This window comes from Aotus nancymaae, unplaced genomic scaffold (genome assembly GCF_030222135.1).
Source record: "Aotus nancymaae isolate 86718 unplaced genomic scaffold, 86718_ANA_hifiasm-v0.15.2.pri h1tg000025l, whole genome shotgun sequence".
NCBI classification, from domain to species: Eukaryota; Metazoa; Chordata; class Mammalia; order Primates; family Aotidae; genus Aotus; species Aotus nancymaae.
This window is the reverse complement of record NW_026988438.1, coordinates 40,182,834-40,210,336: the sequence shown is the minus strand read 5'-3', so window position 1 is coordinate 40,210,336 and position 27,503 is coordinate 40,182,834. Positions and strand designations below refer to the sequence as shown.

At 35.2% G+C, this 27,503-nt stretch overlaps 1 protein-coding gene across 3 annotated transcripts in view; it reads right to left on the bottom strand.

The window, feature by feature from the left end:
- Positions 1-27,503, bottom strand: part of TMEM196 (transmembrane protein 196) — a 399,697-nt gene that overhangs the window by 296,722 nt on the left and 75,472 nt on the right. For 2 of the 3 annotated variants that reach the window (XM_064380552.1, XM_064380553.1), the window contains exon 3: positions 8,894-8,988. The gene's annotated coding sequence lies outside the window, so the exon portion shown is untranslated. Of the gene's footprint in view, positions 1-4,294; positions 4,518-8,893; positions 8,989-27,503 lie in introns of those variants that run through there. The other variant, XM_064380554.1, reaches the window with a different exon arrangement.

The window sequence follows — 27,503 nt, the reverse complement described above, 5'->3', positions numbered from 1 at the left end:
AATAACTTCTTACTATTTTGTCAGTAATCCACACCTTTTAAGAAAGATTGTATCCTGCAAGTTTAGTTCTTCTTAGTAGATGATGAGTGTGAATAACTTAGTTTGCTTTTACTACAAACAAAATTATCTCCTAAAGGCATTTCCTGCAGTCCACAATGAGTCCACAGCTAGAAATAGATCATTTTCTCTTCTGAAAACAGAACAAAAGAAAATTAAATATGTGATCTCCTGAGTTCTTGTACAGCTGAATTTCACATGCCTTATCTTCTTATCTTTTACAAGGACTATCAAAGTGTCCACACAGTAGATGTTCATGCTTATAGTATGAGTAAATATAATTTACCATATGCATGTGGCTACATTTGCCCACGGGAATTTTGATAAATACTGGATGAATCATCTTTGAAACCTAGAACTATGTAATATGAGCTTAACATTAGATACTCATTTCCCTGGAAAAGCAATGGTAGGAGGGGGAATCCCTGGGAGCTTAATTAAGACATATTACTAGAAAAAGGAGTCAACTCAGAGCCACAAAACTGCACTTCATTCTCACAAAGGGGAGAGGAAGTTACATTTTTAGGTTTGGTAAGAGAGTAAGAACCTGAACTCTCAAATTGAACAGATCTGGATTTGAATCTCAGCTCTGCCAGTTTCCAGCTATCTGACCTTACACAAGTTATTTAATCTCTTATGAGGGAATGATAGTAACATATTTTTCACTAGGTGGGACTGAAAGTCAAGTGGGCACATTGCCTGACTCACAGAAGGCGATCAATAAATATTGAGATTATCATTTCTTTTGTCCTGAGAAATAATTACCATCTCACAACATAATTTGTCACTACTACTTAGGCATACAGGGACAGAATAACAAAAATCTTTTATATCAATTACCAATTCTAGTAGTTAGCCATTGGCTGCTTAGCACACAGTGTTGAGAAAGATTCTGAAGGAAGCATATAATGATTGATTATCAGCATCTTCCATGAACTCAGTTATAAGAACCAGGTGCATCAGTGCCTTTTATGTGCCACAACTGACATACATTGTTAGAGAGAAATAGGCAAACCCTCCTATAATAGCACCTATACATCTATAATACAACATCTTTTAATCCAGGCTAGGATTTACTTGAAAGTTTTTTTCCCAGATTATAATTTTTCATATATGTAGGCTGTAAGCACAGACATTTTATTCCATATTCATCAAATTATCTGCCCAGAAGACTAAAATAATCTGACTGTGTCAGAGAGTTCAGGATATCATCCCAATTTAATCAGATCAGCAGAAGTGAACACTATCCAGCCTGGCTACTTAGCCATGTTTTCAAGGACCTTTTCTCTGCTTTCTTCTCCAGTTTAAATTCCCAACTCAATTTGTCATATCCCTTGACATGCATTATATGTTGCTGCTATGGATCTACCAAAAAGCCATCTCAATTTGCAGAAGGTCATTTGCCTCTTGCATATGCCCAGAGCCAGGCACAGAGTTGAGCACATACTAGGCAATCAAAAGTTATTTGTTGCATTTATATATGGGTAGATCAAAAATATAATTTCTATAGAACAGTAGTCTATTGCTTGCTCTTATTGTAATGTATTGCTTTTATTTAATAAGCCACAAAATACTTTAAAATGAGACTGCAGTTTTTTTGTATATATTTTATGCAGTAACGTAAATAAGGCATAACTTATTTGGATCACTTTCCAATCCAAAATTCTAGGTTTTAGTAGAAAAGAAGCTGAAAGTTTCAAAATCTCAGAAGGGTCAACTTTTGTTTGAATCAATGCAAAGGCCATGAGAATCTGACATCTTGATTCATCTGGTCAGACATAAATGTCCTTATAATGACACTCTGGAAAGTTACTTTTGAATTCCCACTTGGTTAGACTATGTAATGAGAGTGGCACCAAGGACTGTGTAGTCTGTATCACATCCCCATTCCCCAGAGATGGATCTTCCTTTGAAGCACTTAAAAACTTAAAAATAGAATTTTATATAGAAGTCCCATTATCCCATCTCATGCCTTTACCGAAAACTGGAAGTTGTTGAGATTGGAAATTTTGTAGGTCTTTTATTCTGATTTGTTATGGTAGTTTGAGAGTGGAAGTGCCTTTGCAGATGTTAGGGAAAACACCACCCACTCAATGGGTAAAAAAAACCAAATCTCCCTTCCACTGGACAAGATATTTACTTCACTGAAATCTAGCATGACTCATTGTTATTTTCAGCAATAAAACACCAGTGAGGTAACTGGGCATAAAATATTAGTAGTTTTTGCTGTTTCTAATCACTGTTTGAACCCATGTTCAAGGGGAAGTTAGAGGGAGTGAGGTACCTTACCAGTGAGTTAACTGGACATAAAATATTAATATTTATTGCTGTTTATAATCATCATTTGAATCCATGTTCAAGGGGAAGGTAGAGGGAGGGAGGGAGGAAGGAAGAGTAGGGAAAAAATAAATCAAAGGAGAGAGAAAAACTATTACTATTCTTCTTTTGAGTTGCCTTGTCTCTAAAGTTAAATACTTCAGTTTACTTCCTCTACAAATCAGTCTGACACCTCTGAAGTCTGGTGCATTCACTTGCCTTTTCGATTATTTCTTTAGAACACAAACTCAAAGATAAGCACTTTTAGAGAAAACAGCTAAACAAATCCATCACTTGCATTAAATCTCTTTAGCATATACAACTCTTTCAGATAGAAAATTCCATCAACAGCGATCACCCTGCAGATATTGCAAATGTCATTTCTACTGGATATTTCCCTCTAGGAGATATTTGGCTTTTTGAGAGAGAAAATCGGTTTCCCAAATACCTTCTTTGGCCTAAGCAGTCTACAGGCATTTTAAATCAAAGGCACTGTCTGTGCCGAAGTGGGCAATAGTGGCTCCCACTTGGTAAGGGAAAAAGAAGATTCATAAGCAGTTCTTGCACATGCACAGTCCAACTAGAAGCCTTGGACTAGAATGACTTTTGCTTGCTGTTGTGTCAGCTAAAGTCTGTATTGCTTCAATGAGCTCTATTTTTGGAATCACAGAGCTGATGCTACAAATCAACATGAGGTTGTCTTACTAACTGTACTAAAATTTCCATTCCTTATTTCACTTAGGAGCTAGCCATTGCAGTTAAAACTCAGCAAGAATGCTTGTTTGGCAAAGGGCAACATAACTATGATTATTAACAATGAAATGATTTTGCAACCAAAACAACAGATTGACTAATATCAGGAAACCTAGTGATATTTTAAAGCTGTTGTGTCTTGTTTTTCAAATCATAATTAGGGCACAGACCAGACTTTAGTTCCCGGCTCCCTGACATAGTAATGAAATTTTAGGAGACCCCTGTTTAACATATCTGGGCTTCAATGTCTTCATGTTAAAATGGGAATTTTATAACATTTCAAGAGGTTACTGCAAGATGTAAAGAAAGAGGCTATGCATGCAATGCATTTGCAGGATATCTGACATACATAAATCACTCAAAATCACTTCCTTCTTTGTTGAAAAATCATGGCTCATATTCAAAAAGAGTCAATGGACAGGAGATGACTGAAGTCACTGATCATTTTTAATGGTGCTGCTTAATTCATCTCTAGGGTTTTTCTTCATTTCCCCACTGTGTGGTTCTGGTAGACTGAAATAACGTGATTCTTGGGCTACTACTGCTCTTATTGTGACATTTTGATAGAGCTCTGACCAAATATTTGAAGTGATAGAAAGACCAGGAAATATAATGTGCTACTTTATCGATTTCAAGAAGCTTTCACTTCTTAATTAACCACCGTGCAACACTAGCCTAAAAGTTAGGAAGCCAGCCCGATTCACCGTGTGGAGTGTTTTAGAATTGGCGCAAATCATTTCACAAAACCTTTCCTCATTTGAGTCTCATAAAAACATTATAAGATTATGCAGGGATTTTTCCCCCTAAAGTTACTAAACTGAGGATCCAAGTGATGAACTCACTTGCATAGGAACAAACACTAATTTATAAGATTACTAACGCAAGTCCCCTAAATTGAAAAAAACAAAATTGGATGGGCTCTTGTAGCACACAAGCTGTCTTTCCATTTAGCTGGGTCACCTTGAGCAGATCACATAATCTTTCTGTATCTCAAGGAGGACAATTATACCTGGCTAAACACTTTACTAAAGTATTAAGAAGGTCAGTGAAGATAATATATATGAAAGAGTTTGAAAAGCTTAAAATAATAATTATCATAATTATTCAGGAAGGAATTGACAACATATTTCTTCCCAGACAGTTTCTCCCCTACAATTATATGGGTCACCTGGTCATGTCTTCTGGTCAGGAAGGCTTGGGTGGAGCTGACTTTAATTCCATATTAAGGATCTCCACTGGGACTACTAGGATGGCTGGGGCTCCTCTCTAGAATGTCTGTCATCCACAAGGCCAGCAGTGTTGTTCATATGGTGGAGCAAAAGTTCCATGGAGCAAGAAAGTCCAAGCCCCAATGATATAGGATTTTTCTCAGCCCCTTCACCAGATTCGCAGCAGGGTTGCTCAGTCTACTCAGCCCACTGTGCTCAGCCTTTTACAGAAAGGAGCACATGAGTGAGTGTGGGATCTGGCCAGCCACTCTGGACTGACACCCAAGCAAGCTTTGTTCAGGGCCCACAGCCAGGCATGTCACTTTGAAGGGAACACATTGATGCCCAGGTGAGGGTGACACAACCCCGAAGCCCCAGAGGAAGTGTTACAGTGCTCCTTTAGTTCTGCCATCCACAAATGGCAGTACGTTAGAAACTCAGTTGGCCCCTTGCCTCAATGTGTGGGGTGACTGCCCTCCATCGGCAAGGGCAAAGGGCCAGTATGACAGCCTTTCTGGGTACCCACACATGGTGGGTCACAAGCTCTTGTCCAGTGTCCAACAAGAATGAGGTCACATGAATGACTGAAGGACAGTAAAGGCAGAGAATGTTATTGAGCAACGGAAACATCACAACAAAAAGCTTTTTTTTTTTTTTTTGAGACAGAGTCTCACTCCGTCACCAGGCGCCAGGCTCAAGTGCAGTGGCGCGACCTCGGCTCACTGCAACCTCCGCCTCCCGGGTTCTGCAATTCTCCTGCCTCAGTCTCCCGAGTAGCTGGGACTGCAGGCGCGTGCCACCATGCCCAGCTAATTTTTTTGTATTTTTAGTAGAGACAGGGTTTCACCATGTTGGCCAGAATGGTCTCGATCTCTTGACCTCGTGATCCGCCTGCCTCTGCCTCCCAAAGAAAAAAAAGCTTTTAAAGAATTAAATGGAGTCATTGTCTAGCACATGGTTCACCTATGAACATTATCGAGTTACAATAATAAAAGTAAAACTGAATGTGGATTTTTTAAAAATGTGTATATTTGGCAAATGCTGCCAGGGAAAGTATATTAGAGCTAAATATTTATTTTCTAAAAGGGAATGATAATATAGCTGTAGCCATATATTCTATTCTAGATAGACAATAAATAATATTTAAAAATAGAAAATCAAAACACAATATATAGGCATGAATTTGAAAATAATAAGGTAGTAGAAAAAACAGCTAAGATTGTTACGTATTTGCTGCCTCTGCAGAGAGCGATTTGAAGAGAATTTGAGAGAGGAAACTGCTGTTTTTCAGTAAAAGCCCATTGGGCTGGGTGCAGATATGGAAAGTGCATCTGAAGTTTTCTTTAAATCTCAATCTGTTCTAAAAAATGAATCCCATTTTAAAAAACAAATATATGCCATTCAAAATAAATAGTTGACCATAAATGATTAAATTGTAGCATATTAAATTGCCTAATAGACTGTCCGGCACATACAATAAGATTAATCATGGTATTTTTTTTTTTTTTTTTTTTTTTTTTTTAGTCCTTAAGGCCTCAGGAAATTGATCTGCCATCTGGACATTAAACTGTGTGCTTATTCAACTTTTCTTCCTCTTTTTGTCTGTTTTTTTGCCATTTGATTCTCATTAATTCAGCCGAGTGCACATATTTTGGGGGGTTCCTTATTTTGGACAACCTTCAGACAATGATTTCTATAACAGGGCAGCACTTTTCTATTTGTTGTAGTCTTTTAATAAAACACCATGAAAACCTCATCTTTTATCAAGGTTCTTGGACATTTACTCTCATACTTTTATTATTGTAACTCGATAATGTTCATAGGTGAACCATGTGCTAGACAATGACTCCATTTAATTCTTTAAAAGCTTTTTTTTCTTTGGGAGGCAGAGGCAGGCGGATCACGAGGTCAAGAGATCAAGACCATTCTGGCCAACATGGTGAAACCCTGTCTCTACTAAAAATACAAAAAAATTAGCTGGGCATGGTGGCATGCGCCTGCAGTCCCAGGTACTCGGGAGACTGAGGCAGGAGAATTGCTGAACTCGGGAGGCGGAGGTTGCAGTGAGCCGAGGTCGTGCCACTGCACTTGAGCCTGGCACCTGGTGACGGAGTGAGACTCTGTCTCAAAAAAAAAAAAAAGCTTTTTTTGGTGAAGTTAAGAAATTACTGCCTTTGTTTTGCCTTTTAGAGGGAAAATAGAGAAGTTTTTAGATTAAAAAAGGCTACAGAATTATTTGCCCGAACATATGCATGATGAGAAACACTAAAGTCTTTATATGGAAGGGAAATGATTCCACATAGAAGTAGAGAACTGTAGAAAGGAATGAAGAGTGCCAAAAAGGGTAAATATAAGCAGATTTAAAAATATGTTGGCTCTTTCAAATGCCACTAATAATAATAGTACCCAGGTGTGTAAGATATGCAGAAAGAAAATATGTAAACAAGAATTACACAAAAGGTCAATTGAAGAGTAAGCACATGGAGTTGAACTTCTTAAGGTCCTTAAATGTGCAAGAAGTGGTAAAAACACTAGTTTAAGGTTGAATCCAGTAAGTAACAATTGTACATTATAATACCTATGGTGATCACTAAATGAATAATACAGTGTATATTATATATTGTACAAAAATCTAATAGAAGCAATAGAAATAATAAATCATTAATTAAAAGATTAATAAAACCAATAACTTGATTAATAAAAAGGATCCAAGCAAGGAAAAATGAAAGGAAAAGGAATGTATGAGGTTATTAGAAAGCAAATGGCATAGTGATTTATCTAAACTCAACTGTATCAGTAAATAATATTACATAGAAATTGACTAAATAATACAGTCAAGGGATGAAAGTTATTAGACTGGATTGAAGATAAAGCAGAACAAAATCTTATTGTATTTTATTTACAAAAGACAAACTAATACAAGAACAGAGAGTTGGAAATAAACAGTGAAAAATATATATAGATACTAACTTAAAAAGTAAATTGTGGCTTTATAAATACTAGAATGATTTAAAGGCAAGACTCTTATGAAAGAGAACCAGGAACTTTAAAAATCGTTACATACGTGCACAAAAGAAGTTGCATTAAACAATGTAAAGCAAAAAAATAAATTTTGCATAGAAATACATAAATCAGCAATTATAGTTGAAAACTGTTACTCAGCAATTTAATATGCAGACAAAAGGAATGAATTCATTTGACTCAATTGTCGTGTGTCAGCACGACATAAACAATTACGGATTGCAAGATCCATCCCACAGCACATAAAACAATCTTAAATATATTGTGGCAGCCATGGAAGGACACCACTCAGATCTCTTTTCAAGCAAGAATTTGCCATTTTGTTGCAACAAGAGCAGTTAACTGATAGTTTCCAGCTATCAGCTCCTTTTGGATCAGTCTCAGCTTTCTAGCTGAAGCCAGGCTATTCCCAGGCAGCCCCCAGTCAATGATCATAGCTGGCCATAGGACCTAGCTGTGTTTGGCCATGGAACTTCTCTAACGGCTAATCTTTATTCTTAAACTCTACTTGGGTGTGTTGGAGATTCATCAGATCTGCACTGTAATCTGAAGCTCTTTCTCCACAATCCTGCTTTCTTCCTCCTTTCCTATTACAGAGGTTAGATCAGATCTGTGTCTTAAATGAAGACATCAACCCAATTCTACTTTTTCTTCCTTTTATTATTCATGGGCATTATCAGCCTGTGGTCACAGTTACTTGGGAGGTTGAGGTGTGAGGATCACCTGAGCCTAGCAGGTCAAGGCTGCAGTGAGCAGTGATTTCGCCACTATACTACAGCCTGAGTGACAGAGTGAGACCCTATCTCAAAAAAAAAAAAAATCATTAATAATATAAAGTAAAATAAATGTAAAGGTATGGGGGGCAATGCATATAAGATAATAGAATCAGCTATTATTAAATCACATTGATGTCCTACATAGGGATAATGAAAAGCAGAGTGAAGCTAATAAAAAATTAAAAGTGAAGTTTGATGAACAGAGGGCCCTTTTGGTAGCATAAAAGAGGCTTTGTCTCCTATAGTCAGAGAAATAAAAATGTGAAGACCAAACCTAGTATTTTTTTTTTTTTTGAAACCTGAGTCTCGCTGTTGCCTAGGCTGGAGTGCGGTGGCAACACTGCAACCTCCCCCTCCCAAGTTCAAGCAATTCTCTGCCTCGGCCGCCCAAGTAGCTGGGATTACAGGTAACTGCCACCATGCCGGGCTAATTTTTGTACTTTTAGTAGAGATGGGGTTTCACCATCTTGGCCATGCTGGTCTTGAACTCCTGACCTCCTGATCCCCTGCCTTGGCCTCCCAAAGTGCTGGGATTACAGGCGTGAGTCACCGTGCCCAGCCCAAACTTAATATTTAATAGAATTTTCAAGTTACAAAAAGGCAAATCAGGGCTCTCACTGGGAAAACGGGAACTCTGAAACATCTGATGGGTATATCTGAACATGTGATGCCCATTCAGTAGTGGCCTACTCCCTTCCCTCTCTATTAAACTTAGCACTCAACATACACAAACCAGGTAGCTATGCATTCTGAATTGCTTACCTTGAGTTGGTTTCTGTTGAACTCATCAAATCAGAAAGTTGTGCAGGTCAACAAGTGATCCATATAAGATGCAAATGGTATATATGAGATGAAGCCTAAGCAGAAAAAGCTGCATAAATAGGTAGCTCAAACCTCAATGTTACCCACTACATTTCACTACTGCCCTCTCTCAGATTAAACCTATGGCCATATGGAGGAGTCCTAAATGATCAACTGAAGGAGAAGCAAAAAAAACCTAAGCATGGTTTATTATGGGCCTGCTCAGTGTTTAGGAGCCAGCCAACAACAGGCAGCAGCTACCTTCCAGCCACACTCCTGGGTGAACGTATAAGACTTTAACAAATGGTACATCTGGTCAGGAAAAATGATCTGACGTGAGCTGACATTACCTTGATTCTTATCCGATAGAGAACAGGAGCCACATTTTAATCATTTTCAAATTCCTATCACCAAAGAAGGGGCTCCACAAATGTTTGTATTTGAATGGATATAGTGCCCATTTATGATCATTTCATTGAACAGAAATATATTTGCCATTTTAACAGAGAGTGATGTAATGATGCCTTCTTACTTCCCACCTCCATGTTTTTATAATTTTAGTAATAAAGGCAAATACGTAAGATGACTTGCCTGAAGAGAAATGCAGTTGTAACAGCATTTCACTTAGGTTTGAGTATTTCTATCCTAAGAGTTTTTGTGAACTATAAGCTTCTTTAGAAGAAGAGACTTTCAAAATAGAATTTTTTCTTACCAAAGAAACATAAATAAAATGTTCTATGCAGGAGGGGCTGAAATTAGAATGTAGATGCCTTGATTCAATGTTGGAGGTTGAACTACCACCACTGGGCTTGGGAAAAATCCAGATGCAACAGTGGCAGAAAATAGCTCCTGCCAACTTCTCAGTACTTTTGACTGCTGGTTCAAAGAACCCAGCTCATCATTATGCTTTCCAGAGAAGGAGCTGGAGTTGGAGGGCACAGTCTCCACTTTCCCATTGGTAATTTCTATTCCTATGGTGCAAAGGAATGACAGTGACCTATAAGGTCCCTGGTGGTGTGAGGCTAGGGCCAGAAGGTCAGTGAGAAAAAGAACACTGGATTAGCTTGTATCTACATGGAAGGGATGAAAAATGTAAGAAAGCCAAACGCTCTGAGTCTTACACTAGCAGCATGCATTTAAAATAAAATAGTAATGAAGATGTATTGTTTGAAAGTTTAGAATAGTTTTTAAACATATCAATTTATTTGACATAATTGTCAAGACATTTCTATGTTGTGGCAAGTATTGCCATTTCTAATTCTATAAATCAACAAATGGACTCAGAAACTAATAACTTGCTCCACATCATCCAGCAATTGAGTAGTGAGGAAAGCAAGAAAAGTAGTTTCCATCAACATCTTAAATTTACATCTTTTCTTTCATTTTCTTTTGGCAATAGGTAAATGGAAACAGGGGACTGCTGGCAGTAATTGTGGTTTTAGAACAACGTGGGTAACGTCATGCACAAGACAAGATGGATGTGACCATTAAAAACAAATATAGTAGAAAATATAATTATTCCTTTGGGATATTTATACTTAATAAAAGAGTATAGAAAATTTAGAGTCATGCATGTGAGCCCAAATGCTAGATCATTTCAATATGTACATATTTGGAAACATCTACATTACTAATTGCTCTACCGGCTTCCAAGTGGAGAAATTTTATCCAAAAGTTGCTTAGTAATTACTTCATCTTTTGAGAATTGGCATTCCTTGATTGTCTGATGTGCTTTGTTAATGATGAAAATACTTCAAACTTCAAAGAAGAGAAAAACTGTGAAAGCATGTGAAAACAAAGATTTGCAGATGTATCAAAACCAGCAATTCCTACACAAGCACTGAAAAGCATGCCACGAGGCAGGAGATGATCCAAACTGCCAGCAAGGCAACCAAAATAATGCATGTAGGTTGATCTTTAGCAAACACTTACTTACGGAATGAATGAACATTTCCTACAAAATCTTTGTTTTTAAAAGAAAAAACATTTATTTTTCTAGTACATAGCTTTTTTTCTCTAAATAATGATAATAATAGGTACTGTTTTCCAAGCACTGAGAATTATGCTGAATAATTTTAGACAATTTCTTATTTAATTATCCTACTAATCCAGCAAGTTATTATTCTCATTTTATAAACATGGACATTGAATCTTAAAGCAGGTTAAGTAACTTGCTCCATGAAATGGAGTAGTAAGCAACAGACCTAGCATTTCAATCTAGAATTAAAGTTTTGAGGGTGAGACAGTAGGTTTTGTATATCTTCCAGATCAGTGTGTGCATTTGAATCACCTGAAAAATTTAACAAACTTTCCCACTTCATACCCTCTGCAGATTCTGATTCAGTTGGTCAAGGAAGGAGCATAAAAATCTGCACTTCTAACAATACCCTTGGCATGATTCTTTTGCAACCAGATAAAAGTAGTGCTATATAGGGTCACTGTATCAATGCCTTCCATATAGTAAGATATATTCACATATATAAATGAATTTCAGATATCAAGCTGGTGTTTTTGTGTTTTTTAAGATTTAAAAATACTTTTGATGGTGCAACGCAACACAGTGACACTCAAATAGATGAAAGGCAGAACACTTTGTCATGTAAAGTTCCTAAGTAGGGATGGCTACCAGATAGGACCACACAGGAGGCTGCACTGGAAGATAGGGTAACAGCAAATTGCAGCTGTACAGGGTGGCTAACGTATGGCAAGTGGGTTGGGGTTAAGTCAGGTTCCCAAGACTTCCTGTGGATTGGCTAGTTAGAATATATTTTGTGGACTCTTGGGCAGAGGATTTGTCCCCAGTTGCCTTATACTTGGTCCTAGAGTGATTAGGGCAGGTGTATATCTGCCCTGGAGTGTGAAAGTTCAATAGGGAAGTCTTCAAGGGTGTAAACTTGATCAGTTGTTCAAGAAGAGGAACTGACCAACCTCTAGACAGGGCCTCAAAACTGGGTCAAGACAGCACAATGATGATGGTAATAATAATAATATTAATATATTATACTTTTGTCCTTAAGATCTTAATTAAGAATGATTTAAACTGCCAATGCACAATTTCTAGCCAGTTACGTCCTCACCAACATGCCTTTTGGCTCATTTGTCAGTTTTTGCTTTTGTTCCCTGTGTGTCTCAGGTCTTCTCCATAAAATCTCTGCCCAGACAAATGGCTCAAAATATTTCCCATTTTTTTTTTCTAGTAGTTTAATAGCTTTGGGGCTTACACTTAAGTCTTTAATCCATTTTGAGCTGATTTTTGTGTATGGTGAGAGATAGGGGTCTGGATTTATTTTTCTACACATATATACACAGTTTTCCTGGCACCATTTATTAAAGAGACTGTCCCTTCCCCAATGAATGTTCTTGGTGCCTTTGTCAAAAATCGGTTGGCTATAAATGCATGGATTTATTTCTGGGTTCTCTACTCCATTCCATCTTTCTATATGTCTATTTTCTTGCCGGTTCCATGCTGTTCTGGTTACTATAGCTTTTAGCATATTATGAAATCAAGTAATGTGATGCCTCTAGCTTCCTTCTTTCTGCTCAGAACTGCTTTGTCTATTTGGGGTCTTTGTTTCCATATAAATTTTAGGTTTTTTTTCTATTTCTATGAAGAATGTAATTGTTATTTTAATAGAGATTATATTAAATCTATAGATTGCTGTTAGTATGGTAATTTTCACAGTATTAATTATTTCAGTCCATAAATATGAGATGTCTTTTTATTTTTTTCATTCTCTTCAGTTTCTTTGACCAATATTTTATAGTTTTCCTTATAGAGATCTTTCATTTCCTTGGTTAAATTTATCCCAACATGTTTTACTTATTAGTTACTATCATAAACTGAATTGCTGTCTCGATATCTGTTTCTACTAATTTATTGTTGGTGTATAGAAACACTACTGATTTTTGTATGTTGATTTTGTATTCCACAATTTTACTGAACTTGTTTACAGGTTCAGAAGGGTTTTTCTGGTGGAGCTATTAGGGTTTTTCATATGTAAGATAATGTCTACATGGGGATAATTTGACTTCCTCTTTTTCAATTTGGATGTCCTTTCTTTATTATTTTCTAAATTGCTCTGGTTGGATCTTCCAGAACTATGTGAATAACAATAAGAGAATTTGGCATCCTTGTCTTGTTCTAGATGTTAGAGAAAAAGCTTCAGATCTTCCCCATTCAGAATGTTAGCTGTAGGTTAAAGCCTTTATTATGTTGAGATATGTTTATTATTATACCTAATTTATTGTGAGTTTTTATTATGAAAGGATGTCTTCATTCTCCACGCTATGTTTTGAATTTGCTATTGTCTATCCTGGCATTAACCTCGGCACTTTACCTTGTTTTGCACATTAAAAAAAAAAAAATCCTGAACACACTCAGACACGCAGATGTAAATATACAATAGCACTTATAGGACACATTGTGTGTGGAGCATACTTTGATAAAAATTTGGAGTTTAAATTTAAAAGTTTAAATCGCTACAGTAATAACAACTTAACAATAATCATTAGACTTAGCTGTTTCTAAACTTCTTGGGCAATTTCACAATGTTGCCCAGTAACTCGCTTTTTCTTTTAACTTTCTGCTCTATGTGTCTGTGAATTTCTAATATGAAAGAGCTTTGGTATTTCTTCTGTTTCCTGGACTTCCTTTAACCCTCTTCTCATGGACTCATATTCCCCTCCATGTAACTTATCTGGGTATTTTCCCAAAGAGAGAATGTTTCCATTGGAGCCAGCTATTAATATTAGTATTTATTTTCACTCTGTTACTGAATACATTTGCCTTCTCATGGGAAATCTTAATTTCACTAAAAGATGTCATATAAGGTCTATGATTCAAATTATCCTCCTAAGTAGACTTCATTTTGTATCGTTTTCATAATAATTGTAAGGTAACTACCTTGATTTCTACTCAATAGCTTCTAGGAATAAAATAGGGTGGCCAGAGGATGATGACTGCTCTTTCTGCTTTCACCTCTAAATTCCATGTACATTGGAGAAGATTTGGCTCAAAACAGATTTCACCGAATTCCTGTTTCACAATGTACAGGGTCAGAGGTAAATAGTGACCAAAAAAATCAAACTACACAATTAGAAAATTAGTATGAAATAATTGCTAAAGTAAGGAGAGGCAAAAAATTAAGCAACATACAATGTTTCATTTTGCTCAAGTGAAAAACAAATGGAATCTTTCTTAACCTTCTGTTCTGAACTTCACTATTTTGACTGTGCCAGGGCTCAGTCAGCACATTTAGTCTACTCCCTCTGTCTTCACTCCCCAGGTGATTTCATCCAGTCCTACATGCTGTCCAGCCTCATTCCTCCAGTGAAGTATGCCCACTCAATTTCCCTCACGTTTCCCTTAGATGCCAAAAAAAGCACTTCAAGTCACCATGGTCAGGGCAGGACTCTTGATTTTCCCTTCTAGCTCCCCAATTATTTTCAAATGAATCAGTGTCCTTACCATTTGCCAGATAAATCTTTGATTTATTGCTTTCATTGTATTCTTCCAATCCATTAGCAAGTCCTAATGGCTTTGCCTTCAAAATGCACACTGAATTATACCATGTCTCATTGTTTCTGCTAATATTACAGGCTTCCATCATCTCTTGTATCAACTACTGCTAAAAGTACCTAATGGTCCTGCTAGCTTTTCTCATCATGCCCTCTACAGTCTATCTCTCAGATGTCAGAGAGAAGATCTTTTAAAGTATAACTCAGATCAAGGCATTTTTCTAGTCAAAATCCTCTAATAATCTCCTTATCACATTTTGAAAAATGTAGTGAGAACTAAGCTCTGATTTTTTATCTTGCCCAAATTCCTACCTATGGGATCTAGGGGAGTCATGCCCTAGAAACCACAAATTCTCATCAGATGGGTTTTATTTGATCCTATATATCATGACTTATTTTTCAGTCTGACTCTGTTATAACATTATGAGGCAAGGAAAAAATATTTAACTCCAATATATATTTTCTTGCCATACTTTGAAATTGTCCTGCAAAGTCTCTTGTGGGAAAAATCCACATCCTATAGTGAATCCCCTTTGCCCTTTGTTTTCCTTCCTTTCTTTTTCCAGATCCAGGAGATAATCAACTAAGAGCCAGGTGCCCTTTTAGTTCTGATAAGAAACATTTTACAACCTGCTCTCTCTCTGATGTCTGCTATCTGAGAGCTTCCTCTGAACAACAAAACTTGGTCTCCACAATCCTATATCTTAACCTGACCATTCCTTTCCATTGATCACATGTCTTTAGATAACCAATTGTCAACAAGAAAATGTTTAAATTTACCTATAAATTAATGGAAATCGATCACAGGTCTTCAGATAACCAATTGTCAACCTGGTTATAAATTTAGCCTGGAATACTCCCCCAACCCCACTTTGAGTTGTCCCTCATTTCTAAACCAAACCAATGTATTTCTTAAATGTATTTGATTGATGACTTATGACTCCCTAAAAATATATAAAACCAAGCTATACCTCAACCACCTTGGGCACATGTTTTCAGGACCTCCTGAGGCCTGTGTCATGGGCCATGGTCACTCATCTTTGGCTCAGAATAAATCTCTCTAAACATATTAAACAGAGTTTGACTCTTTGTTGCCTGTAGAAATATGTTGTTTTGTCTACTACCTCTACATAATCTAGCCTCTGATTCCCTCTTTGACTACACCTTTGATGGTTTCATCCCTTTCATCCTCAGCTACAGAATCCCTGGGATTCTTTTAAACCCTTGAATATTCCAAGTTGTTCCTCCCTAAGAGGCTATATAATTCTTACACCCTTGACATGTAATGAACTTCCCAAATCATTTCTGTTTTTTCCACTAAATTGCATATGCCTCATGATGGCATGGAATTTGCGTATCTTGTTACATGATAAGCCCAGTGCCTGAAAAAATGCCTGGACACATGAGATGCTAAATAAATATTTGTAAAATGATTGCATGGGTGAATGAATCTATTTCTAAAATTTGAAGTAAGTAGAGATTATATACATTAAGCAATTAATGTACAGGTAACTAATTCTTAAAACAACAATTCTATATTGACAGTTTCTATAACATAACCATAATAAGCAATATTTACAGAGTATTTAGTATTCCTCCCATATTAAACTAAATATCTTTGGTCATCATCTCATTTATATGTAACAATAACAATCTGAAAGAATGCTCTAGTTTTCCTGTATTACAAATGAACACCCTGAGGTTCATAGAGGTTAAGTGACTCATTTTCCCATTGTCACACAAATTTAAGCAATGAAGTTGGTACTGAAACATAGCCAAATTCCAAAGCTTGTGCTTGCAATAACTATATCACACAAAGGTAACATGTCAATTATTTTTAAAGCTAGACTATCTGAACTCATGCCTGTATTACTTAAAAGCACTGACAATCTAATAATTCTGCAAAAGAATCTGCTGATAAATGCATGAATATACTAAAAGCAGCATGAAGAAAGGTAATGAGTGTGCACATGGCACTAGGTTAAGGTTCAGGATAACTGGGTTATCCTAATCTTTGGGTTAAACTGAGCTTTGCTGGCTGCTCTCTAGTTTAAGAAACTGGACTTCAGTCTCCTTTTCCATAAAAGACAGAAATTCAGCTAAAATCAAAGGTTTCAAACTAGATTGTTCTTGAGGAAAAATCAGTTCACAGGCGTGTTTTCTTAGGATCTCGCTGTCCTCATATTCTTAAATTATTATGTTTTTATTGTTTAAATTTACAGATAAAATAGTATGTATTTACCATATACAACATGATGTTTTAACATATTCACATAGTTATTTCTGTGGTGAGAATGAAAACATCTTTGCAAAATTATAACTGAGGAAATTATAACAGTGAAAGAAATCAGACCTAACTGACTCCATCTTGCTTCTAACCATTAAGCTGTTCACTCCTGGGCATAGGCTGAACTAATTTTAAGAAGGAATTGAGTTCATGGTTTGACTCTAAAACAAAATCGATAATAGCCCTTTACTGAAAAGATTCCCTTATTGCCTGGGGACCAATCCACCTTTACAGGACTAACAAACTGACTGCAAGATTAGAAATTACAGTTTAGGAGTCTGCAGCCTCTGGCTCCAAGAGTCTAAACTTCTCCAAATTGCTGCTAGGGATAACATCACTATGTTAAAACCTAAGATCAGTGCTTAAGATATTATGCAGATCTTGCACTCTGTGGAACAGCTAACACCACCCAGACTGGTAATGTGGCTCAATCAGTTCTGCCATCCCACCTAGGAACAGAAGACAGCAAGAAACATTCACTTCAGCAGAAATAAAGATGTTCTTTGAAACCAAAGAGAATGAAGACAGAACATACCAGAATCTCTGGGACACATTTAAAGCAGTATGTAGAGGGAAATTTATAGCACTAAATGCCCAAAAGAGAAACAGGAAAGATCTAAAATTGACATCCTAACATCAAAATTAAAAGAACTAGAGAAGCAAGAACAAACAAATTCAAAAGCCAGCAGAAGACTAGAAATAACTAAGATCAGAACAGAACTGAAGGAGACAAAGACACAAAAAATTCTTCAAAAAAATCAATGAATCCAGGAGCTGGATTTTGAAAAGATCAACAAAATAGACTGCTAGCCAGACTAATAAAGAAGAAAAAAGTATCAAATAGATACAATAAAAATGATAAAGGCAATATCACCACCAGTCCCATAGAAATACAAACTGCCATCAGAGAATATTATAAATACCTCTACACAAATAAAACAGAAAATCAGGAGAAAAGGATAAATTCCGGGACACTTTCACCCTCCCAAGACTAAACTAGAAAGAAGTCGAATCCCTGAATAGACCAATAACAAGGTCTGAAATTGAGGCAGCAATTAATAGCCTACCAACCAAAAAACAGATGCCAAAATAGACAAATGAGATTTAATTAAACTAAAGAGCTTCTTCACAGCAAAAAAAACTATCATCAGAGTTATCAGGCAACCTACAGAATGGGAGAAAACTTTTGCAGACTACACCCATCTGACAAAAGGCTAATATCCAGAATCTACAAAGAACTTAAACAAATTTACTGGAAAAAAACAACCCCATCAAAAAGTAGGCGAAGGATATGAACAGACACTTCTCAAAAGAAGACATTTATGCAGCCAACAAACATGTGAAAAAAAGCTCATCATAACAGGTCATTAGAGAAAAGCAAAGTAAAACCACAACAAGATACCATCTCAAGCCTGTTAGAATGTCAATCATTAAAAAATCAGGAGACAACAGATGTTGGAGAGGATGTGAAGAAATAGGAATGCTTTTACACTGTTGGTGGGAGTATAAATTAGTTCAACCATTGTGGAAGACAGTGTGGCGATTCCTCAAGGATTTCGAACTAGAAATAACATTTGACCCAGCAATCTCATTACTGGGCATATACCCAAAGAATCATAAATAATTCTGTTATTAAGACACATGCACATATCTGTTTATTGCAGCACTGTTCCCAATAGCAAAGACTTGGAACCAACCCAAATGCCCATCAATGACAGACTGGATAAAGAAAATGTGGTTCATATACACCATGGAATAGTATGCAGCCATAAAAAAGGATGAGTTCATGTCCTTTGCAGGACATAGATGAATCTGGAAACCATCATTCTCAGCTAACTGACACAAGAACAGACAACCATACACTGCATGTTCTCACTCATAAGTGGGTGTTGAACAATGAGAACACATGGACACAGGAAGGGGAATATCATACACCGGGGACTGTCAGGGAGTGGGAGCTAGGGGAGAGATAGCATTAGGAGAAATACCTAATGTAGATAACAGGGTGGATGGATGCAGACAACCATCATGGCATGTGTATACCTATGTAACTAACAAACCTGCATATTCTGCACACGTACCCAGAACATAAAGCTTAAAGTACAATTAAAAAAAAAAAAAAAGAAATATTCACTTCTACTCCCTGTGATTCCACCTCTGACCTGATCAATCAGCATTCCCTACTTCCCAAGCCCCTACCCACCAAATTATCTTTAAAAACTCTGATCCCTGAATGCTCAGGGAGACTGATTTGAGTAATAATAAAACTCCTGGTCTCCCACACAGCCAGCTTTGTGTGAATTGCTATTTCTCCATTGCAATTCCCCTATATTGATAAATAAGTTCTGTCTAGGTAACAGGCAAGATGAACCATTAGGCAGTTATAAGAACACTTTACATCCACTATCTTAGCATTTTTCAAGAATACAATATATTTATTAACTATAGTCACCATGTTGTAGAATAGATTTTTAGAACTTATTCCTCCTATCTAACTGAAAGTTTATATCCTTGACAAATATCTCCCCAATCTCCTCACATCAACTTTGAAAAGAATGTTTGCATCCTTTTGGTAGGAAATTTAGTCCACTCCCATCCTGTCCTAAGGAGTTCTTATTATCTTTCATCCATCCCATTTAACTCATCAACATTTAATACCTTGGTTTCTCAGGGCGTTTGCTTTTGTGCTATCCAAGCTACATTTCATGATGTTTCATCCCATTAAAAGTCAAAACATAAATACTGTTAATGGAAAATTCAATGAGGAGCTACCAATTTCTAAAAAAAATTTTTAAAGCAACTTTAATGGTAGAATTATTATTTTTAATTATCAATCAAAGCATATATCATTAGATATCTTTACACTGGTTAACATATGGATAACATTTATCCATATCCTGAACAGCTGTAAAAGAACACAAGTGTACTAACTATACACTTATAATTAATTTCTTTAAATATTATTGTCAAACATCACTTTAGTTTTGATTTGACTAATACATGAAAGATATATAATTTGTTTCATTGCAGTCATTTTGAAATCTTTTGCATTCTAAGGAATTGGGACAAGAAATGAATGTTTCAAGTTAACTGCCAAAAGAATATGTCTATAATAGCAAAAAATCCTCATGTAAAGTGGAAAATTTGGTCATGTGATATTTCTTTACAGAATGTCAAACATCTGAAAGGACATTATATAATGATAGAAGGAGTAATCTGACAGGAAGATATTACAATCCTAGATTTATATGCACCTAACACTTGAGTTCCCAAATTGAAAAAACAATTACTATTAGACCTAAGAAAAGAGATAGCAACACAATAATGTGGGGGATTTCAGTACTCCACTGATAGCACTAGACAGGTCATCAAGACAGAAAGTCAGCAAAGGAACAATAACTTAAACTATACCCTAGAATAAATACACTGTACAGATATTTACAGAATATTCTTCTCAACAACTGCAAAATATACATTCTTCTCATCAATAAATGGAACATTCTCCAAGACAGACCATCTGATAGGCCATAAACAAGACTCAATAAATTGAAGAAAACAGAAATCATATCAAATATCTTCTCAGAACATAGTGAAATAAAACTAGAAATCAATTCCAAAAGGAACCCTCAGAACTATACAAAAACAAAGAAATTAAATAATCAGCTCTTGAATGATTTTTGAGTTAACAATAAAATCAAGATGAAATTTAAAAATTATTCTAAATGAATGATAATTGTGACACAACTTAGCAAAACCTCTGCGATACAGCAAAAGCAGTGCTAAGAGAAAAGTCTGTAGTATTAAATCCCTACATCAAAAAGTCTGAATGAGCACAAATAGACAAGTTAGGGTCACACTTCAAGGAACTAAAGAAACAAGAACAAACTAAAACCAAACCAGCAGAAGAAAAAAAATAACAAAAATTAGAGAAGAACTAAATGAAATTAAAACAAAAAAATTCAAAAGATAAATGAAACAAAAAGCAATTCTTTGAATAGATAAACAAAATATATAGACCATTAGTGAGATTAAGAAGAAAGAAGACCCAAATAAGGTCAACTAGAAATGAAAAAAATGAAGATATTACAACCAATGCTACAGAAATACAAAAGATCATTCAAGGGTACTATGAACATCTTTACATGCACAAACTAGAAAATCTAGAGGAGAAGGATAAATACCTGGAAATATACAACCCTCCTAGATTTAATCAGAAAGATCTAGAAACCCCCAACAGACCAATAACAGCAGTGAGATTGAATTGGTAATTTAAAAATTGCCAACAAAAAAATGTACAGGACCACATGGATCTGCAGCTGACTTTTATCAGACATTCAAAGAAGAATTAAACCCAATTCTACTGAAACTATTCCAAAAGACGGAGAAAGAGGGAATCCTCCGTAAATCATTCTGTGTAGCCAGTATCACCCTAATACCCAAACCAGGAAAGGACTTAACAAAAAAGAAAACTAGAGACCAATACTCCTGATAAACATATTAATAGATGCAAAAATCCTTAACAAAATACTAGCTAACTGAATCCAACAGCATATCAAAAAATAATATAACATGATCAGGTGAGTTTCTTACCAGGGATGCAGAAATGGTTTAACATGTACAAGTCAACAAACGTGATACATCACATAAACAGAATTAAAGACAAAAACCATATGATCATCTCATTAGACTCAGAAAACATACTTGATAAAACCCAGCATCGCTTTTTGGCAAAAACCCTCAAAAAAATAGGCATTTATTACTTTGAGGGAACTACCTCAAAGTAATAAAAGCCATATGTGACAAACCCACAGCCAACATCATAATGAATGGAGAAAAGCTGACAGCATTCCGCCTGAGAATTGGAACAAGACAAGGAAGCCCAATTTCACCACTTGTATTCATCACAGTACTGGACATCCTAGCCAAAGCAATCAGACAAGAGAAAGAAATAAAGGGCATCCAGATTTGAAAAGAGGAAGTCAAAGTGTCACGGTTCATCCATGATATGATTGCATACCTAGAAAAAGACTCAGCCAAAAAGCTTCTAGATCTGATACACAAATTCTGCAGTCTCAGGATACAAAACCAATGTACACAAATCAGTAGTACTGCTATATCCCAACAACGAGCAAGCTGGGAATCAAATCAACAACTTAATTTCTTTCACAACAGCTGCACATAAAATAAAATAAAATACTTAGGAATATACTTAACCAAGAAAGTGAAAGATCCCTACAAGGAAAACTACAAAACACTGTTGAAAGAAATCATAGATGACACAAATGAATGGAAACATGTCCCATACTCATGGATGGGTAGACTCAGTATGGTGAAAATGACCATACTGCCCAAAGCAATCTACAGATTCAATGCAATTTTCATCAAAATAGTGTCATCATTCTTCACAGAATTAGGAAAGAAATTCTAAAATTCATATGGAGAAAAAAAAAAAAAAGGCCATGTATAACCAAAGCAATAAGCAAAACGAACAAATCTGGAGGCATCAAAGTACCTGACTTCAAATTATACTATAAGGCTATAGTTACCAAAACAGCATGATACTGGTATAAAAATATGCATGTAGATCAATGGAACAGAAAAGAGGATCAAGAAATCATATCAAATACCTACAGCCAACTGATCTTTAGCACAGCATATAAAAACATAAACTTAGGAAAGAACACTCTGTTCAATAAGTGTTACTAGAAAAACTGGCAAGCCACATGTTCAAGAACAAAACTGGATTCTCATCTCTTACCTTATAGGTAAAATAAAGACTTGAATATAACACCTGAAATCATAAAAATTCTAAAAGATAATGTTGGAAGAAACTCTTCTAGACATTGGCTTAGGCAAAAAATTAATGACCAAGACCCCAAAAGCAAAAGCAATAAAAATAAAAATAAATAAATGTGGCCTAATTTAAAAGATTTTGCACAGCAAGAGAAATAATTAGCAGATCAACAGACAACCCACAGAGTAAGAGAAAACATTCACAAACTATGCATTTGGCAAAAGACTAATATCCAGAATCTGCAAGGAATAAACAAATCGGCAAGAAAAAAACAATTTGATCTAAAAGTGGGCAAAAGACATGAATAGACAATTCTCAAAAAAAGATACATAAAGATCTAACACACATATGAGAAATCTCTCAATATCAGTAATTATCAGAGAAATGGAAATTAAAATGACATTGAGATACCACTTTACTCCTGCAATAATGGCCATAATTAGAAAGTCACAAAATGATAGATGTTGCCATGGATATGATAAAAAGGGAACACTCTTACACTGCTGGTGGGAATGTAAAGTGCTACATCACTATGAAAAACAGTATGGAGATTCCTTAAAGAACTAAAAGTAGAACCACCATTAGATCTAGCAATGCTATCTATTTATCCAAAAGAAAAGAACTCATTATGTAAAAAAGACACACACACACACACACACACACACACACACACACACACAAACGTTTATAGCAGCACAATTCACAGTTGCGAATGTTTGGAACTAACCTAAATGCTCATCAACCAATGAGTAGATAAAGAAAATGTGGTATATATACACCAGGGAATACTACTTAGCCATAAAAATAAATGAAATAATGTCTTTTGCAGCAACTTGAATGGAGTTGGAGGCCATTATTCTAAGTGAAGTAATTCAGGAATTGAAATTCAATATCTTATGTTCTTATTTATAAATCGGAGTTAATCTATGAGGATGCAAAGTCATAAGAATGATATAATGGACTCTGGACACTTGGTGGAAAGTGGGGGAGGGAGGAGGGATAGAATATTACCTATTGGTACATTGTACACTGCTTGGGTGACAAGTGTACTAAAATCCCCAAAATTACCATTAAATAACTTATCCATGTGACCAAAACCCACATGTACCCCAAAACTATTGAAATTTTAAAAAGGACTATTCTCTCCAATACTGAAGTGCCTAGGCACCTATGAGAAGTCAATAACAGACATAAATGTTTATTTTTGTACTCTCAAAAAAAAAAAATGTCAAACATCTGAAGGTTTGGGGAGAATGTCACAACTACCTAAATATTTTATTCCTTATCTGGATATTATTTTCCTGTAGCTGCAACTAATTTGGCACATTGTCATAAGTAAGGGGCCTGGTGTAAAGAGTGTTGGATTCTAGGGAAAAAACAGTATTTTTTTCTCCAAAGAACTGAAAATATTATTTTTTAGATGTCTTTAAAGAGTTTTAATTTGATGGAAGGCATTACTTGAGTTTTCAATTCACGAAGATCAGTTCTAAACAATGAAGCTTTTCATTTGTCTTGTTTGAATTTTGTTATTGTGATAAGCTGTGTGGAGAACAAACGAGCTATAATTGTATAATCTTTTATTCTTTTTAAGTTTGCATTAATTCATCATTATTTCAATTACAATGGTGTACATAAAAATTTAAAAATACAAAGACAGAAAAAACTGAATGTAACTATTTTTATTAGAATCTTTAAGATTTGATAGAGTTTTTTTAATAAGTGTTCTATAATGGATTAATATTAAAAATGAAAACTAAGAATCTTTCAGATTACTACAAACATGCATAGATTAATTTTTATAAAAAGAAAAACCTCATTCTAATTGGCGTGAGATGGTCTCTCACTGTGCTTTTGATTTACATTTCTCTAATGACCAGTGATGATGAGCTTTTTTTCATATATTTGTTGGCAGCATAAATGTCTTCTTTTGAGAAGTGTCTGTTTATATCCTTTGCCCACTTTTTGATGGAGTTGTTTGTGGGTTTTTTTTTTTTTTGTAAATTTGTTTAAGTTTCTTGTAGATTCTGGATGTTAGCCCTTTATCAGATGGATAGGTTTCAAAAATGTTCTCTCATTCTGTATGTTGCCTGATAACTCCGATATATATATATGTATATATACATATATATATATATATCAGTTATCTATATATACACATACATACATATATATATATATTTATTTTTATTTTATTTTATTTTTGCTGTGCAGAAGCTCTTTACTTTAATTCGATCCCATTTGTCTATTTTGGCTTTTGTTGCCATTGCTTTGGGTGTTTTAGTCACAAAGTCTTTGTTCATCCCTATGTCTGGAATGGTATTGCCTAGGTTTTCTTCCAGGGTTTTTATGGTTTTAAGTCTTACATTTAAATCTTTAATCCATCTTGAGTTAATTTTGTATAAAGTGTAAGGAAGGGTCCAGTTTCAATTTTCTGCTTATGGCTAGCCAGTTTTCCCAACACCGTTTATTAAATGCGGAATCATTTCCCTATTGCTTGTTTTTGTCAGATTTGTCAAAGATCAGATGGTTGTAGGCATGTGGCATTATTTCTGAGGCCTCTGTTCTGTTCTACTGGTCATACCTCATGTTTTCAAAATCACATTTTAGACTGTGTTCCTGGTGAACATAGTTCCTATTAAAGAGTAGCCAAGTTTCTGGAATCTGAGCAAATGATAACCTGCTAATATTCAGAATGCATTGATGGATGTCTAATACCAAATAAACAGTGTAATACAGCTATTTCTCACTAATGATTGGAAGCTAACATCCTCAGGAGCCTGTCAAAATACTATATAGACAGGCTCTGTCTATATAGTCAGAGCCTATATATAGGCTCTGTTTATAATACTATATAAACAGGACTGTCAAAATACTATATAGACAAATTACCAAGGTATTTTTCATTAGAAGGCTTAAGAAAATAATTCTTAAAAAAAAAAAATCTAAAGAATTTCCATTAGACTAGTCTTGATTGTTATCCTCCTCATAAAAATTAACTGAGATTCTAACTGTATTGGGAAATTAAAAAAAAAAAGAAAAACAGAAATACCTGAAAAAAAGCCTACTATTAACTCAGAAAACCGAATGCTTAATAAAATAAATTAATCATCATTTATTGAAAGATTGTTTTCTTTTATTCAGTTTTTCTTGAGCCAAAAGCTATAAGCTATTCACTATACTAAATAATTCCTTAGAAAAATAATGCCTCATCTTAAGAAGAGTTCCATATTATCATACTCTGGGAAGATATGCTATTTAATAAACTATTTGTTGAGTTGCAACTTGATGATCCTGTGGTAATAATACTAATACCTGGCAGTAAATCAATGAGAAAACACCAGAATCATCAGAATGTCCTGCCTAGAAATGATTCCCAAATCTTCTACAATAATCAGCAAATTCACTGCATTTAGCAAATTAAGCAACTATATTAAAAAGAAAGCTGTAGAAAATGGGATTAGATTTGTCTTGTTCATTAATTGGCTTGGGCTGCCATAACAAAATACCATAGACTGAAGGGTAGATTAAACAACAGAAATTAATTTGCTCTAGGTACTGGAGGCTAGAAGTCCAAGAACAGAGTGCTGCAAGATCAGGGCTCTCTTTCTGACATGCAGAGGATCACTTTCTCGGTGTACTCTCATGGCTCCTCCCTTTGTGTGTGTGTGTGTGTGTGTGTGTGTGTGTGTTTGTTTGTTAAAGAAAGGGAGGTTTAAAAATGTATTCACTAGCCAGTATGGTTAAATATTTGTAGCAGGACTCTTTAGAATAGATGAAAATATTACGATTTTACTAAGATAGTTACCATGCCAATTGGTAAGGTTCTCCAACAATCAGTGGACTCACCTCACTTTGTAACTCATAGTTTTAACAGTATAAACCAATAGCAAATGTAGGTACAAAGCCAAAGCATGAGTCTATATCTTAAAATTTTCTTTGTTTTCATAGAAATTCTCTGCAACCCCGAGCTTAAGTTTCCTAAAAACCATTTAAGAACACAAGATTCTTCCTTCACCATAAATTTAAATGGGAAAGAATGGGGAAAAATATAAATCAATAATTTCATGAGATTGACAGATTGCCTCAAAGACAGAGAATTTTTTTTTTTTTTTGTATTTTTCCTTTACAACACATTTTTAAAAATGCTATTATATTACACATGACTGCTCAGATACTGGTAACAAGTTCCCTAATTTTTCAGAAAAAAAATGCCTTGTCAAACAGGCAAAACTTATTTATGTGGTACTAGTAATGAAAAATAACAACTTGAAATTTCAAGATACCATTTAGAATAGGATCAAAAACATAAAATATTTTGGGATACACTTGATTTAAAGTATTAAAAAATATACACTGAAAACTAGAAAATTTTGCTGCAATATATTAATTAAAGCAGATTTAAATAAATGGAGAGACATAGGAAGTATATAGATCATGAGACATAATATTTTTAACATGCATATTCTCCCCAAATTGTCTATGGATTCAATACAATCCCAATCAGAATCCCAGCAGGAATTTTCATAGAAATTGACAAGCTGATCTTAAAATTTATATATAAATGTGAAAAAGCCTCCAATAGTCAAAACGATTTTGTAGAAAAATAAAGTTAAAGATGTAGACTACCTAATCTCAAGGATTATTTTAAAGTTGCAATAATTTAAACAATATTGTGTTGGGGGAAATGTGGTATTTCAATTGGAGAAAGAAGTCTTTTTAACAAAAGGTAATAGTACAATTGGATAGCAATAGGCAAAACAAACAGCAACCAAAGAATAAAACATTGAGTCTACTCAACATATGCCAAAATTCATCCACATTTTATCACAGACCTAAACCCAAGAGCTAGAACTATAAAATTTCTAGAAGATGTAAAATAACTGAGTGCATATGAGTTTGGAAATAATTTCTTTAATACAACATAAAAGACATGATCTATTAAAGAGAGAGAAAGAAACTATCAATGAGACTTC